The sequence below is a fragment of the Aptenodytes forsteri genome, unplaced genomic scaffold (genome assembly GCF_000699145.1).
Source record: "Aptenodytes forsteri isolate BGI_AS27 unplaced genomic scaffold, ASM69914v1 Scaffold1, whole genome shotgun sequence".
Taxonomy (NCBI): domain Eukaryota; kingdom Metazoa; phylum Chordata; class Aves; order Sphenisciformes; family Spheniscidae; genus Aptenodytes; species Aptenodytes forsteri.
Window position 1 is genome coordinate 3586422 of NW_008795035.1, and position 18061 is coordinate 3604482.

The 18061-nt window shown below is 45.3% G+C and overlaps 1 protein-coding gene across 1 annotated transcript in view; it reads left to right on the forward strand.

Moving 5' to 3' along the window:
• PDE8A (phosphodiesterase 8A) overlaps positions 1-18061 on the forward strand; it is a 161246-nt gene that overhangs the window by 77 nt on the left and 143108 nt on the right. The gene's annotated exons all lie outside the window — the stretch shown is intronic.

Sequence of the window (18061 nt, forward strand, 5' to 3'; positions counted from 1 at the left end):
TTATCTCTTTCTGCTGTTTACAAGTGACTTCAGTAAACCATTGCCCTTGGACCAGACTGCACACAACCTCTGCATCAGCCTTTGTAAACAACTCCAGAAATTCCTTAGAGCAAGGTTGTGCTAAACATTAGAAATAGAAATGAAATGGTAATGTGTGTGGTTAAGCAACTGTCATCCACCTCACTGGAAGTTTCAAATGTCTGAGTAACTACAGGTTTCTGTGCTGTGGAAACGACCAAAATAGCTTTCTTAGGTGCTTGGAAAATCCAGAAACTTCTTACAATTTTAGCAAAGCCACCGCTTTAAGATTTGCAGGTCAAACATGTTTAGTAAAACCGCAGCAATCATAGGGTAAGATAAGCATTAACTTGGGCAAACAAATTGACAATTTAACCGCACGGAACTCGATGTCCAGCAGCAAACTCCTCGTATTCTCCCCGAGCTCGCTCGAGAGCATTTAACCTTCCTAGCGGGTCAGCTGTGCTGCCTGTCAAATCTGGAACAGTGACGTTCCGAGGTTGTTTTCTGTTTGCTTGTGTTTGTAATTTGATCTCGCGTCACAACATTGTCCTCGGCTCACACACAGCTACGGGGGTAACTCTGACATCCTGCCTGGAAAAAAAAACCCAACAACCCTTGTTGTTTCCTGTGCTCGAAATTTGAAAGATTTCCAATTTGGACAGGTTAGCGTGTTTATATTAATCTCATCCTGTTACATGAGATTAAACCATTAGTGTTTTGGGAGCTGGGCAGTCTACCTCCATTTTGGTTTCCCCAAAAATACTGGGGGGTTTTTTTTTGTCCTTACAAATTTCGGCGGGGACTGGTGGAAGTTTTGCTGTTGCCTGTGCTGAGGCCAGGATTTCAGTCCAGGCATTCGTGCTTTGGAGAAAGAGTCTCCGGGAGATCATGTCAGGAATGTGTCAGTTTAGATTTTAGCTCAAAATTGCCTTTTCTTGATAGGAGTTACTGGAAATTAAGACAGAGAACTTGGGAAACTGGCAATCTGCAAAATATCTGACTGTTTGCTACTCGTTAAAAAATATTCTTAGTGAATACAGAAATGTGTGCATCTAATGAAAATATGTTTGGTTTCAAGAGCTAGTCAAGCGAAAGAAACACAATCACCTTGTCCTGTTGGAACATCTGCTCGGCACTGATCGCTCGGTGCATCTCCCGCGCTACTGCCCAGACTGTCGTCCTCATTAGTGCTTAGGGTCCCTCACTTGAGTGTCTCCAACAAAAATATGCATTGCTTTTGCATTTACTGTTTGTTATTTTTATTTTCTTGTTGACAAAGTTGGATATCCAATTAAAAGGCAGAAGCAAGCAACACTCAAAGAAAAAAAAAAAGAAAAAAGGGACAAAACAATGACAGCAGTTGGTAAACACTGAGGCTGAAAATTATTCACCCCAAATATTTGGCAAGTGGGCAACAATAACAAAATATGTTCACAGAACTCTAGACCAGTTTGCAATCAAAACGCCTGTGTTTTCATAGTATATATTATTCATCTCGGATCCTGATTTCTGTGGAGGCGGAGAGTTAGAGGCTGATTTCTGGAAGTAGCGTGCAGCTGTACCCCTTGCTCAGGCAAATTTTTCTACATCTGCAAGTATGCCTTGTTTAAAGAATATTGGCACTTCTTTAGACAAAATCTTTTAGATCTGAGTTCACGGGGGCCTGGGCAGGATGCATGGTTGTGGCAGGGGAGAATATACTGAATAATAACATGCGCTCTCTCATGCCCTAAAAGTTCACAGAATAGGTTAAGTTTTGCATACTACTGTTTCATGGCTCATGGAATACGATTTTCCTTCTGTAGACCTGGGATTTTCTATTTTTTCCTTTAAAAACTGGATTTTTTTTTTCCCCTGGGAAAAACCTAGAGGATTTTTTCAACCATATTTAAGTTATACTGCAGTCTTAAAAATTGTACTTCAATGTGATAGCACATTTTTCTCAATAAGTATTGAGAAATAATACTGAGAATAGCTCATTAACCAGCTGTTCAGCAACTGCCTTCGCATTTTTTGAAGTGCAAATTTGTGTTTGCAAATAACTTTGCCTGCATCTTATTGTGGGTACAAACGTTACTCATTAGAGCCTCTTTGTCCGCATCCCGAAATACGGCAATTGAAGATCCAGCTACAAATATTTGTGTTTGTGTTCCCTATCTTAGTGTTTAGTTTAAGAGGGTTCAATCTTGTTTCAAGATGCAAGCGAAAGTGTGTTGATGTTCTTTTATGTTTATTATAAAATCATAAAATATTGTCATTTTCTGTCATTAGACTGGGGAGCGCCTGCGCTGTGACTCAGCACGGAGACGTGCACGCGGGCTGGCTCGCACCAGTGCCGGCAGGGCCTTGCTTTCATAGAATTTTAAATGCACTTGTAGGTTTTTAAATAAAAAGAAGCTGGTTAGTTATTAACTTGCAGAAATATCTGATTTTAGAGAACAGAAGATTACAAAACAAACTGGATTTTCACCAGCTCCTGAAGGGCAAACAGTACACTGCATCTGGGGGGAGAGAGAATTTGCTCCTTGCATTTCCCTGCAGTGTGTTTGTGTCGAAGCTTTTTCACTCTCATAGTACTTGATGTAAATGTTAATTAGCACTCCGGGGGAAATGTGTTAACAAATGTACCTTTGACACAGGTCCACAGCCACGCTTTGCTCTGTAGCTGCAGGCTGGAAAGATTAGCTGGCAAAGGAGCTTGTGCTGCTTTTGAGGAAACTCTTCAAACGGGAGCTCAGCGAAGCTTACTGAGCGCTCCGACTTTCCTGCTCTGTTGCAGCTCAGGCTGCGCTTGCTGCTCTGCAGAAGAGGTGCCAGGTAAAATGTGAGCACTTGTAAGAAATAAGAGCGAATTCCTAGAAAAGGGATACTTCCAGCCATTAACAGGCTGCAGATAAGTCTGCTTGGGCTCTGGCTTTCACATGATGAGGGAAAAACAATGGCTTGACTTAGCACAAACTTTGTGGCAGAAATTATTCCTCCTCCTCCCCTAGTGCTGATATTGATTAGCAATAAATATGGGCGGTAAAGTCATTACCGTAAGCTGCTAGAGTAGAAAGGTGACAGCAATGCATTCATAAACACATTTACCTCATCACTGCACTTCTTTCCCTTTCCATAAACAGCAGGTCAGAGATTCGGAAGTGGAAATCATTTGGAGGGTGGGATTTTTCAGTAGTGTTCAAACCTGCCTTAACTCAGGTTAACATATAGATACTGTGGTAGTGTCTGGCCAAATTAATTCCTGAACCTGATGGATTCTATACCATGACTTCAAACCTGAACCTGAGTTAAGACTCAGGTTAACACATAGATACTGTGGTGGTGTCTGGCCAAATTAATTCCTGAACCTGATGGATTCTATACCATGACTTCTGTGAAAACATATGCAGCCATTTTTCAAGATTTGGCTTGTTCAGCTGTTCATTGCTGTGCAGTATCAAATCCCGATTTCTCCCTGGTGAGGAATAGCTCATATTTAAGACGCTTACAGCAAGGAGAGTCCAAGGCTACTAACAATTCTCTGGAACTGAGGTCGGTCATTTCAGCCCAGCCCTTGTGAGCCTGGTCTGGGGTTTGCACTAGCAATGGCCAACGCTGCTGGAGGAGAGTGCCTGTGTCTCTAGGAGCGAAGGGCAGCACTGCTGTTGGGAGTCCTCCCCTTTCCTGGAGCGGGATGTCGTGTGAAGGATGCTGGTGTTACGACATGGCTCTTAATCAGCTGGTCTGACCCTGGCACCCCTCTTGTGTCGCCCTCAGTGGGTATTTGCAAGAAGCCTACCTTATACTTTTTTCCTTCATGTAAAATGATTTCTTTCTGGCTTTTATGATCCTGTGGGGAGTTTCAAGCCCGTGAGCTGACTGTTGCTGGTGAGGAGCCATCAGCCTCTGTCCCGGAGCTGGCTTGGAGGTTTTCAGAGACTTCAGCAAGGAGGAGCAGGGTGGGCAGAATGTGGACTAACGCATGTCTGAGTGGTGGGTGGCCCGCAGGACACAGTGCGGGCCCCCCTGGGCAAGCCTGACCTCTAAGTCAGCCTTGGAGAGGCACCACTGCTTTCTGCTCACCGCATCTCCAGGTTACAGGTGTGAACCAGGCTGTGCAGAGTGTCCTCGGGCTGCCTGTCTCAGCTTTGCCCGTCGGCTGTGGTCTGGGACAGCCCTGGGATGGTTTTCTGGCAGAGGGAGTTCATGTGAGCACTCTTATTTTGAAGTGCAGGTGAAAGAAACACCAATCTTCTTGGCAGTGGGAGATCTCCTCGCTTTGAATTGCTGCTAGATAAATGTGGCCTTGACTCGGTAAAATATGTCCAAAACTACTGGATGGAAGCCCTTTGGCACAGTACTGCATGGGGACGCTGCTGCTCGGGAGGAGAGTTTTATTGCGTTTCATACTGCTCCCCTCCTTGCCTCTGCAGGAAGCCCCATCTGAGCAAACAGCCCCCCAGCCATGGTCGTGCAGAGCTGCCCAAACCTACCATGTGGTGAGGTGCCGCGTGGGGATGGGGAACCTACGAAGGCACCTGCGGCACGCAGGCGTCCGAGCCTGCCCAGGAGCCGTGCCGCTGCTCCGTTGACTCCAGTGGCCCCTCCGTGTGCAGTGGCTGGATTTTGGCCTTGTCCTGTCAGCCTGTGAAGCGGTGACAGAGGTCAGACCTGAGCTACGCCGGCCGGTGCTGTGGATGTGTTAAATGGCTTTATGAAAAGTGATGGGCTGGGTTAGAGTCTGGCCCCGCTCCTGCTGAAAGCCTTGATGTGGGAGATGCTGGGCGCTGGGTTTGGCCGCCTGCAAGCACTGGTACCCGGCATGCTGCCTCTGACGCAAGTTCTTCCTAAGGCACCACGGCCCAAGATCCCTGCTCAGGCCCCCTTCTGCCTAGAGCCAAGTGTTTTCACCCGGGGAAGGTGTGCGGCAGGGCTTCGCCGCTCCCCAGCAGGGAGACACCCCCTCCCCTTGCGGGCTGCGGTATGAAGGGACTCTGCCTCTCCTCAACCTGCCTCTGGCCCTGGGAGGAGATAGCACATGGCACCTCCAAAGTCAGGCTGGGAGGAAGGTCATAACCAAGCAGACCAGACCGCCTGCTTCCATGTCCCACGGCGGTGACAAAAGATAGAAATCATTTTTGTTAAACCGATTCTTCTTTAAATAGCCCTGCCCCCCGATTGCAATTAGTCTTCTCAGCTGTTATATTTCTGATGTCGGTTTCTATATTCATAAAGTCTTGTCTGCCACATTTTAGCAAAAATAGATATACCAGTGAGCCATTGTCCAAAGTCATATAAAAATGGAACTGTTGTCCTTAAAGTTTCGATCCACAGGGTTACTGTCTATCTGGCTAGCTTTGGGTTTGGCTCTTTCTGTAAGTAATCTGACTCCGCAGCACCCAGCCCGGGGTTAAAATTCAGCTCGAGACAAGCGCAAAACTCTTTCAGGTTTTGATAACTTGTTTGCTGTCTAACTCAGCAATCATCTGGTTCTCACATTCAAATAAACGGATCACCCAGCAGGAACTGGACTTCTGCCTTGCTGAATGATGGATGTTGCTTTAGTTGCTTAAAAGGAAAACATACAAGAAATGCAGAATTCTTGTTGACCCAAACAACTGAAAGAAACATCACAGCATTCCCTAAATCAACAGATGGCAATTTTCAAAACAAAATCTGAACAGCAGCCAGAAGCTTGTAAGGCAGGATGTGATACTACGGCCAAACCGAGACCTTGAATCTTCCCTGCCTAAACTGTGGGGATGAGCTGGGAGCTCCGTCTGGTGCTGTTAGCTCGTGTCTCTGCAGAAGAGCTGCTTGTGCACGGACCTACCTGCTCTGCAGTCAGGAAATTTAATTATTGCTTCCACAGTAGCCCTCGCAGAGTACCCTCTGCATGAAATATGCATTCATACGTGATACGTCCCATAATTTTTTTCTGTTTCCGCATATGGAGTTAAGGTTAATGTTCCATACACTGTGGACAAATGGTAGTTGCCATGGGTACCGTAGCCTTGAATTTCCCGTCTCCCGAGTGATTAAATTCCCCACCTTAATTTTACTTTATTAGTTTATTTCTGTAACTCCTTATTTCCTTGGTTTGCTCTCCTTGAGAGGGCAAAGCAGGACATTTCACAGGCTACTTGTATCTTCTCAGGCTTTTGCATTTTGCACACCAGTTGGGGGGAAAACCGAGGGTGTTTCTTCACGAGGTGTATCAAGCAGCAGGAAATACACCGGCGTGACGCCCAGCACCGCAGAGGCCGTGCGAGCCCTGGGCTCTGCAGTGGACACCTTAAAGCCTCTGCTACTGGAGACCCCGCAGCCTCGCTGGGCAGCCCGCTCCAAGGCTTTGATAGCTTTAGCACTGGAGTGTGTCCTCCCACCATGCTGTCTCCCATGCCGCAGTGTGAGCGCACCTCCTCTTGTCCTGTCTGCAGGAGATACGAAGAACAACTTTATCTGTTCCCCTCCGCAGGAGCCTAATGCTGATCATAACCAGAGCGAGCGGTCAACCCGCCTGCTGGGATTCACAGGGAGAATCTCAGGAGGAATCTGATGGGGTTTGAGAGTTTTTATCTCGGGTCCTACAATAACAAAAGGGCTACATTTGGCTGATGAAATTTGGGGGCCTTTGCAACACTGCTAGCTGTTCTCCCAGTCCCTTACACGCTGTCCAGGTGTTTAGGTTTATTCCATAATCCTAGCCCTCCAGAAAATGGCATAAAATAATATTGAAATGGGAACCACAAGCTATAAAAACATAGCCCTAGTTGGTAAGTAAAATGAATAAGTAGCTGTTAAATGCAAAATGAAAAGGCATAAAGGGACAGTGGGAGCTTTTGCTGTTTAATCTGAAGTGTTCTATAAATAAAGCTAGGTTGCTACATATTGACAAAATTGGTCACCCCTAATTTAAGGCATGTCATAGGCAGTGGAAAAAGCGTCCCATAGACCTGACTAACGTGGATAGAAATAGAGAGCAATTTGGAAAAGTAGTGATACAATGCCAGCCTTGTAACTGCAGACCCTGCAAGCTGGACGTCGGTCCTGCCAGCTGAATAGCGCTTTCCTCTAACAACCATTTATGGTGATTGAGGTAGATTCACTGTTTACTTTGAAGTCATGATAATTAAAGCTGGAGTGTCATCTGCATTGTAATTAACATGCTCCTCTGCACCTAATTCATTCTGACAGTATAGATTAATGATGGTAAATGACCAACAAGGATTTATCATGAGGTGATTCTCCGTTCTACAGGCTGCCTCAGACAATTACAGGAAGCGATTGTTAGGTTTAGGCTATTGTCCTGGTGCAATCGTGCATGTTCATTCTTAGCTTTGTTTTGCAGTAAAACCCATCCAAGGGCTTCATAAAGACTCAGTTATGGTCCCTAAGAGGCTGAGCCACACTCGTAAATGGGAGAGAGAGGCCCGGGCTGGTGATACTGCTCTGATCTTTCAGTATCCCAGTGCTTGTAGTCCCTGCTGATATCAGTAGGAGCTGGGACCGATCAGTATTTCTGCAAATCAGATGCTTTTGCAAATGTAATTCTGTTGGGAGGCTGGGCAACAGGGTCAGCCGTGCCTATCTGGGCACGGTGAGGTGCCTATCTGGGGCCGGGCAGCCTTGTTTGGTACCAGTGCTCTTCCTCCGTGGCAGTGCCTGGGGGAGGAAGGACCTTTTTCTCCGAAGCATGCTACAGGGCCACGGTAACTCAGCAGTCCTGTCTGCCAAGAACCGCTCTGCCTTTAAGCAATAGCCTCAAGAGCGGTCAGTATTTTGAATGACCAAAACACTATATAAAGGAGATGCGCCCTTGAAATGAAGGTACCCAGTTCCCTGCAAGCTTAGAGCCTCAGGGGGTTTCACTAGTCCTGCTTGCAAAATCTTGACTTTCAAGCCAAACCGGTCACGGCTGGGGGGCGACGTCATGTCATGCTAAGCAGAAAGTCATGAAAAATGATGTAAATGAAGTGAAATTTTCCAAAGGCACTCAATCTCTTGTTACTTCTTGCAAAAAGTAGTTTCATCATTGCCTTTTCTTATAATAGCTTCCTTGTGTACACAAGGACTTAACCTGGCTGATTTAAACTGCGTCACGTATTGCTGCAAGAATACCTGATTAACAAGATGATCAAAGTGTGCTGTTCCACGTGTCAATCAATAGGAATTAATACGCAGCAGCCTAGTCCAAAAATGTGAGACTATAATGGAGATTTGGTTTTCTTTGTACTGCGGTGTTGCTGTGTGAGCAAACAAGTGCTAATATGATGAGCCGAGCTCCACTGCCTCCCCTCCCTAAGGCTGGCATTTTTCTCACTCCTTGCCTGTTCCCCCATTTGTACAAATCCCGACCTCCCTCCTAGGTGTGGTGAAGCTCCTTTGTGTTTGCAGCAGAGGTCTGAGATTTTTTTTGATAAAAGAGGTGAAACAGTGGTATTGCGCAAATGCACAGCAGTGGTATTTTACCAGCAGCAGGTACCTGAGTGTGATGGGGGTTTGACATTTTCCCCTGGTGCACGCACAAGCCCTGTCCTGAGAATCAGGCTGCAAATCAACTCCCATAGCTTGGAGCAGGTACTGATCACACGCCTAACCGTTTATTCCTTAAAATAAATAGGGCACACGGAGGATTTGAGTTGACCACGTAGTCAAGGAAAAGCAGTTCTCCAGACACCTCTTCTCAGGGCACACGGTCAGACCCTGGCTTGTTTTTCTTTGTAGACTAGATGGGCCAGAAGGAAACTAGTGATCATAGCCTCAGAGTTGAACGGGCTAATTCCTACGTGACTACAATAAGGACCTTTGGCAGAATGCACAGCAAAACAGCTTCTCTCTAGTGGCACAGTAACATGCTGCGGTGCCAGGAACAGCTTGTTTTGGGTACAAAAGGTGACTCTGTGGGCTCTGTTGCCCCCTCCGCACACTTGCTTTTCCTTTTTGTTCCTGACAGTAGCAAAGGGAAGGTGAGGAAAGTGGGGTGATGGAGTTATGAGAAGAAAAAAACTTGCAACCAACCAACCAACCAACCAAAACCAAAAAAGAACTTGGGATTTTGAAATTTACGGGTTTTTAATTGACAGGATGGGCATTTTCTTAATAAGAGTAATAAAAGCTTTAATAATAATAATTTTTCTTCAGAAAAAGTTTGCTGGATGGAAACATTTTGATCAGCTCTATCGGAGACTGAAATAAGAAGAGGAACCAGAGGTTTAGCTGATAACTCCAAGACCCTTAGTATTAAAACAGGTAAATGGTCCCCTGGGCCCTGCCTACCTTGGCAAAAGCTGTTTTATAGCAGAGCTGGTCTACTGTGCATTGCGGGGTCACGCCGTCGGGGTCCCAGGCACAATTAGGGGGCTGTGTGCTAGTGAACGTGCCTGGGACATAGATGGGCACACGGCATGGAGGGGATGCCTGGCTGCCACGAAGCCTGCAGGCGCTCAGACACCGCTTCCCTCTGCCCCCGGGATGTTCCTGGGGTGTCCCTCCAACCTCCTGTCAGTCCCACCAACCTCAGCAGCACCTTTTGCAGTGCTGGCCATGAGCATGCGGTCGCCGAAGCTGTCATTGACCCCAAATGGACTCGAGTCAGTCTCTGGTGTAGCTGATCTGCCGGTGTCATGTACTCCCGCGCCAGCCCGAGCACAAGGCTTAACTGCAAGTGTTTTTAGTGTCTATAGGAAAATATTGCTCTGCTTTGCCCGTACAGCCCTGGGGACACTAGCTTGATCCTGGTGGCTGCTGGTTGTGCAACGGTGCTCCCTGTGCTACTTCTCTCCGCTCTCTAACCAAATAGTTTCTCTTCCACCAGTAACCACCCAGGATGGGTAAATAGGCCCTGGGAAATAAGAAAGGTGGGGAAAGAATGAAAGAGCAGAAACACCTCCCCCCCCCCCCCCCCCCCCCAACGGGTGTATGTGAACTGTCCCTCCTTCCCCAACCTCAGAGAGATGGTGACGAGGTGGCTGTGGAGGGGAGGAGCGTGTGGATGAAAGAGGAGGTCTCTAGGGCACCATGGCCATGGAAACGCACAAGGTTGGCATTAGTGTTTGTTATTGTTGGCTGCAGAGACGCCTGCTCTGCACCTTCAGCCCTGAAGAAACAGGGGTACATCTGACAGGGTTTATCATCTTTGCAGTTTTTCACCTGTGAATAAGAAAATAGGGGTGGGGAGCAGAGCTGGATGAATGGTGAGTTTTTTGGTTTGCTCTCTGACACCTCCCCCCAAAATATGAAAAAAACCCCATAGGTCTAATGAAACTAAAAGCAGAGGTTCCTTGGGAGAAAACTGAGGGGGTTTAGGAGGAAAATTCTTAAGTTTTGCAAAATGTTTTTATTCAGTCCCAAACAGAATGCCTGGTGTTGCTTTATAAGCTGTTTAGTTTTGTCCCCTTTCATTTTGGAAAAGAAAAAAATCAAACCCAAACCATTTCATTTAGAAAATACCAAAGCAAAACATTTTACAGAATCATAGAATAGTTGAGGTTGGAAGGGACCTCTGGAGATTATCTAGTCCAACCCCTCTGCTCAAAGCATATTTGAATATGCTATACACGCTTTGAATTTTTTGTCTGTGTTCACAATCGTTTCCCAAATTTGGCTTGAATTTCCAAACAGATCTGGTCCCCCGCAAAAGGTATTTTGTGGGTTAACTTAATACTTACTGATTTTCTATTTTCTCAGGCTTCTGTTTGGGACATCTATGTCCTTTCTGCCAGGCTGGCAACGTATACTGTCTTCGGACTCTATATACAAAGTGTTTCCCAGATGTCATGGATTTCACATAGCTCCTGTTTTCTTCTTCCATATGGCTTTATATAGCCAAGAGCATCTGGCTTTATATTTGCTTATTACAGCACACTTTTTACTTGTGACTTAAAAAGATGTGGACACTCATGGAAGCAAAACATCAGTGCTTGTTATGAAAGGTAGTAATATACTGTCTGGTTGGCTTCCTACCTATGTCCATACATTTCAAAATGCTGATCCATGTCTGCCAATGATTTACGAAAGGGACAAAGTAGTATCTGTCATTTATCCACTAACTTTTTTGGCTAGGTTAAAAAAAAAAAAAGAGAGAAAGAAAAAAGAAAGGAAAAAAAAAAAAGAGGGACTGACAGCACGTAAAGAGCGGCTGGTGACCCAGAAACATGAATGACTAGGATGCCTCAGACTCGGATGTGCCCAAAAGTTCACACAAAGCCTAAAAAAAAAAAGCTGCATTTGTCAGCATTTGGAAAGTCATTTGTTGGTGCCCACAACAGTGTCAGCCGTGTGCCCTGAGGGGTTTGACACCTGAATTCCTGCTAGTTGGGGGTGACTGCGCTGTCTGTGCTGCCATTTTGGCAGGGATTTTTAATGGTAGTTGGTGTGATTTGGACACTGGCTGGAGCAAGAAAATTGGTTTTGTCACATTTGTAGTCATAAGGTGCTGTGGGCAGGACTGAGGAACCGTCTTCTGCGTGCGTGTGCGCTAAGTGCGCTAATGTAAAGCTCATGTAAAGCAAACCCCTGCTCTTGCTTCCAGTACAGCATGAAACTTGTCCACTCTTTCTGAAATGGAAAGACAATAATGGCTCTGTCAGCAAATGCAACTCAGCCCTTCTATTTTTTTTTTTTTTTTTTTCTAGCAAGGATTTTAGTTTCCTTTTCTGCCTTTTCTTATTGCAAATCATAAAAACAGGCTAAAACTCAGGGGTTCCTTTGCAAAACTATTCCCTCATGCTTTCAGCTGGAGAAATTTTCCAACATTGACATGAGCTCACAAAATGTTAGTTTGACTCTCAATAAGATTTTCCAGAGTTGGCTGAAGGTTTTGGCTTAGTTCTAGAATAAACTGTTTCAGAAACCTTTCTGGAGTGGATTCTGGATAACCTGGCACCATTTAAGGGATTAAAAAGTCACGCATAATTTGCCCTTTACTCGAGGCTTTTAAATTTCTCACCCCAGAAAATATCCTTCTTTTCATCAAACATCAGCTGTTTCCAATTGCTTCATTCTATTTTGGTCACCTATTCTCTTTTTTTCCTTCCCATGCATGACTAAATATCTTCTTTAAATCAACTTGAAGCAATTCGTTTTTCCATTCATCCATTCGGTTGTGCTGGTTTCTTTCCGTGTTGGAATGCTACATGAATGTCATACGTTGAAGAAGCAATATCATCTGTGCAGTCCTGAGTGCGGGAGTACTTGGCGCCAGTTCTGCAGCTTAATATGTGAAAAACACGAAGACAGCTGCCAGTTTTGCATGTTTTAACTGGTATATTTTCTGCAGCTCCGAGCAGAAATGCTGAGGCCACGGCAGCCCCACACAACAGCGTGATGCGTAGGTCCGTGGTCCCATGGTGAGCATGCCAGCTCCTGAACCGGGGAGACTCATTCTGTCTCAGCTCAGCACTAAGCTCAAGCAAACCGGTCCTTTTGAGAGTCAGGCACACCGAGCCTAGGAGCCAGGCCACGCTGCTCCAGCTGTGCTGCTTAGGAGTTATTCCTCAGCTGTCTCTGCGCAGCGCTCGGCTGCCGGTTCGGATGTGCTGGCTTGCTCAAAGCGATGGCACAGGCTCTGTGCTGTGCTCTCTTGCCTGGTGTGGATGTGGCATAAGAAATAGATTACATTACTTCATGTGTAGGCAACTGGATCCCTTGTTAAAAGTGCAGTGAGGTGCAGGTGCCAGCCTTTCTTATAAGATGTGTCCATGCAAGTCCTGCATCGAGCTTCAGTGACCAAAGAAGTGTTGCTGCTTCTCATTCCTGTCAGTTCTGTAGCACCTAAATGCAATCTTGCATTTACCTTGATTTGTATAGCTGAGGAGCACGCATGCTGCTCTTCAGTACCCTTGTTTTGTTGTCCTCAAATTAGAATGAAATTTCTCCAACCTTTGATCTCTTGTATAATATACAAACACCCACCAGATTTCTGATCGATGTGTATGCAACACATGCATTTTCCTTTCAGTTGACAAACACAGAAGCTGAAATTATCCAGAAAAAATAAATATCAAGGCCAAGCATAGGAAAGAGTTTGTTTTGTTTTGGGTTTCTTTTTTTGGTGAAGACAAGAATACTCTGGAGACAGATTTGACGAAGTGAATGATCCAGGTTTTTGTGGCAATTGCATCCCAGCTCTAGCTGTCGTAGTCACGGCTGATCTAAGGTACGCTGCGCTCTGCAAGAGAAGGAGTCGGGTTCAGGCCTGCCAGAAGGCCCCAAGCACTAAACCTTTCTGTCCAGAGTGGGATATGTAAAGCTACATTTCCCCAGGATTGCTGCCAAATGACTAATCTTGGACACTTTCAGGCATTCCAGCATGTCTGGTTAGTGGTTACTCTAGCCATCCTATCGTGTTTTTGGGAACCAAATGTCTTGCACGCTAAAGCAAGGTGCATATTATACAAGGGGTGCCTATAATGGATTTAGGTAGAGTTAGTAGCCAGCACACAGTGGCTTTACATCAAAGATAACCCTGTGAAGAGGGAGCACTGTGTATATACTCAAAAGTCAGAGACACAGGGGAATCAGACCCCTTTCTACATAGTTTACTTAGGAGTCATGGGCAGGGGGGGATAGGAAGGAGGGATTTTTAAACACTGAGTGAATTAATTAGTTCATTAACTTCTGTTTTCGTTTCCATGCAAGTGACAACTACCTGTTGTGCCCAGAGGTGAGCTAACGAGACAGTACTCTGCAGTAAGCCGCTGCTCAGACAAGCATCACACTATTTACGGTAAAAAAGAGCTCATGTTTTCTGCAAAGAGATCCCAGGCTGGTAGACTTTTCTGTTCCATAACCTTGCTTGTTCCAATTTACTCATGGGCTCCCTAAAACTGGACTAACTGTGGTGATTCCTTCATTGCATGGCTCACAGAGCTGTCTCAGGGCATACTCCAATGGGCATTCAAGCATCGTCTCACAGGATTTTCCTTTTTGTTTGAGGTACAACATATATTTCAAAACCCAATAACATGTCCAGACACTGATCATCTACTGTACGTAGCTCGAATGCTTTCCTGTAGCCAGTACATGTGCCAGAGGCTATTCCTGGTTCATGTGAATGCTCTTTGGGGTTTCACTGTACTTTTTATGTCAATGATAAATTATCATGGTTTCCACAGGTTAATCTTAAGTGCTCTGCAGAAGAGATGTCCTGTCCAGATAGTATGGTTTCCTTTTAATTGTCTTTTTTGGATCTAGCTTTGTTCTTACACTATGGGATAACAGGCCAAAGGCGGCACTGTGCAGGCTGTGTTGATGAGAGTTGAATTGCGCTACAGAATTTTCCTTTTGATCCTTCTTTTTCTTCTAAACTCTCCTGACTACTTTCTCCCCTTATACGGAAGCCCTTTGCCTTGTATCTCCTGTTTGGCATCAGTGCTTGATGGGCTGGATCAGGTCACAGTACTCGCTTGTCCGACTGAGAGAGCATGGATATCCGAGAGGATGAGCTGACCTCCACCGCAGCCGGTTATGTGAGGAGGGAGCCATGCGCCCGTGAAATCGGGTTCCCAGCCCCAGCTAATACACAGCGTTGTCTTGTCTTTGTAGGTAACACTGAATCTTCTTATAAATGTGTTAAATTTTGTGGTTACGTGAATCTATTGTCTTTGTTGAGAATTACAGTCAGTAACCTGTTGTACCAGTGCAAGGAGTAAATTGTCATGTTCTAACATGTTCCCCTAACATACCGGGTGTTTACACAGAGGAGGCTTAAAAGCTTTTTGTCAGGGTCCATCCACCCTGGCTAGCTAAGCCCAATTTTAAACTCATACAACTCATTACTCATGAAACACACTTTAAAAGAGGGCTAAATAGCTGCTTTAAGCGCGAAGAATTAGGGAGGGTTGATGGCTGTGGATGCTACCCACCGATTCCCTGACTGGCTGGCCGGGATGTGGAAGGGTTGGGGATTGTCCCCCTGAACGCCATGTCCAGGGCAGTACGGTGAGCCATCCACCCCAGGGTGTCGGAGAGCCGCGCTCGGCCCTCTCAGCTCCACTCTGCACCAGGAAGGGGAGGGAGTGCTCCAGCTGCATCCGTCCCGTCCGTCTGGCCACAGGAGGCCCTTGAAGTACAGAACAAAATAAATTCCCTCAACCCCAGCAATTTTCTCCAAAGCAGATCAGCAGGCGGCAGGCCTATGTTCTGTGGCTTGCAGCGGGCATTTGTGAGTGTCCCAAGATGCCTGCGTTTTGATGACTATATCCCAAAGACAGGCCTCTGGTGTTTTTCTGTGCCCACAAACAACATTTGAAAGACATCGCATAGAGGACCAAAATCATCTCCAATGGCTTCAGTGGAGTCGCCTCTGATCCTAGAGCTCCCTGTCTGGGTACCAGCACCCAAGCACTCAGGCGATTTGGCTGCAGAGCTGTAAGCAGGCTGGGAGAGAGCACGCCAGCACGCCTCTGTGCCTGCTGCTCATCTCGCCAGAAGTGCTGCTCTCAAAGTCCTTCTTGAACAGGAATCCAGCTGTCACGCAGAAAATGCCAACAGTTCCACGCTCAAAGAAGAATTAGGAAGTCTTCTAAACCAGCAGAGTTAAGAAAACAGACGGAGATGAGAACTGTTTCCTTGTACAGCTGCGGGGGGGGGTTCTCTGCGGGTTTCTAAGCTTCCTCAAAAGGCTCATGTTATTCCCCATATACAAGTCAGATACTGAGCAAACCCACTGCACCAGCTCCTTTTTTCTACGGGTGTTTCCATTTGTTAACAAAGCTGGGAGACATTCCATTCCAGGGGCAAACCTGCTACGCTAAATCCCATCTCACTTCATTGGCTATTACTAGCATTTTCATGATAAATTCACCTTCAGAGAAACGCAATCGTAAATATGTATCAGAAAGTTGTTGTGTTTAAAGCTTTTAAATGAGCATTAGACGGTTCAAGCCCGTGGTTGACACCAAGCAGTTTTTCACTGGTGTTGATTGAGGTGTGCTAACTCTAGGAGAGGCAGAGCTTTACTGCAGAATCATAGGTTGTGTTAGAAGTACTTCAAAAATATGGAGTTTTACTTGGCTATATTAACTATTTTAAATATACGATTTCCCAGAAACCACTGAAGTTTCAAAAGGTGGATACTGTGGCGAAGGGGGTCAGATTACAGCCTTACTTCCAGGCAATGACAAATGCTTCCTAGGTGACTTAGGGCAAGTCACTCAATTTATGTTTTCCCATCTGTAAGGAAACAGAGTCATAAATCAACCCATATTTATGATGTGTTCCAGTATGTCTGTGATAGGGTCATATAACTTTAGATAAATGAAAGGTTACTTTTATTTGCTGCTCAAGAGCGAAAAGAAAGCCGTATAGCAACTATTCTAGAAATCCAAGGTTTCTGTAATCTCTTCTGAAGTTCTTTTTTTCACTGAAGCGGTTAACGAAGCTTGGATGTAGTGTATTCTAATGTGCATAATTTAGCTGAACGCTTTAAATTCTTTTAGTTATATGGCTCCTGTCCGTCTGTTTTTGTTTTACTTTTTTTTCCACTGCTGAGCTCCATAATTGTTCCTTTTAGCCACAGTCACCTAAGGTCAGGCTGTACCTTGCTAAGTAGCCGAACTGCAAACAAGGCTAGCTAAATCACGTGTCTCCAGCCCGTTCCTGTTATTAATCCTCCCAAGTTCTGGGCCTAGCACTTGGCAGAGCAACAAAAGTAAACTTTATATCAGAAGTTCACATTCTCCTAAAGTAGAGGATGAGCTGGGTAATTCCTGTCTTTTTTTTCGGGTTGTAATAGGGGAGCTACCTCAGATTTATTTCGACAATGCAGGGGGCACAGACAACTGTATTTAAAGACCAGTGTTTGTGCAATGTGAATTTAGTCTGATAAAATTCTGTTTCTGTTCCCAAAATGTCTTTCGGAGTGCTTTCATTAGTAAATATGCTGTCATTGTAACAAATATGACGCTGGCTTTAAACTGATGATAAAATGGCCAAAGTACGCGCAGTTTATACTCTGACAGGAAGCTGGTCTGGGTATTTAGGTTTTGTCTGAAATCTACAGCACTACAAAGACTTTTTATTCCTGCTTCAGTCTCTGCCTAGCAGAGTCCCTGCTTAATTTACTTTCTCTTCCTCTTAAAATTCTCACAGTCTTCATCTCTGCTTCGGTTCTTTGTCTGTTAAGTTCATTGCGTGGGAGCAGGCACAGCAAATTCAGAAAATTCAGTTGGAAAGGTTGATACACTTTGTCCTCAGAGCCTCCGGGCAGCCTGGGGGAGCCCAGGCGCTGCCAGCGCAACCCTGTGGGAATACAAGGATCTAACGTAAAATGCTATGCTGGGATAAATGTGGGCTCAATCTGCCCTAATTAGGGCAGCTCAAATAGCAGCATCAGTTAAATGCCTCAGATGGGAATGTGTAAATGTAATTCTTAATGTGTTGATGTTATCAATAGGTCACTATATTAAGATAATAAAAAATGTCAAGTGGCAAAATGGTGAGAAAAATTGAAAAAAACCAAACAAGATAAAAGTAGAAATCCTAAAAAGGGAGAAAACCAGCAGCCCTCATCGTTGTGTTTATATATTCCTCATATAGGTCAATATTTAGGTACATGTGGGAAAGTGCTTACAAAATATTTTTGATAAATAGCCTAATTCTTCCGAGACAGGAGGCAAGGAGTTACTTGGCATGCTTTGGGATGGCTTGGTGTGTTCAGGCATCCCCACGAGTTGCTGTGAGAGCGTGCAATCTATTCTGCTTGGTACCAGAGCGGTACAGCCCGACTGGGTCTTGCTGTAATCAAGTGTTGACTATGAATGAGTGGCATCCACAAAAAGTCTAGTATAAAGCAGAAATGATTAGTGTTTGACAGAGAGGAAGGGGAATTCAAAGAATGCTTCTGCTGTGGGTTGGAGATCGTCATGATGTCCACACACCTGAAGAGCAACATCTAAAGGCAGCCTGGTTGCTTAGAAAGAGCTGAACTACATTCTCATCTGCAATGACATTGAAGTATGATTTCCAAGACTGTATCCCTCCTGGATTGTCCTAAACAGTTCTGGGACATTTAGCATGTCCATCTCTTCCTCTAGCGGGCAAAATTTTTAGGACT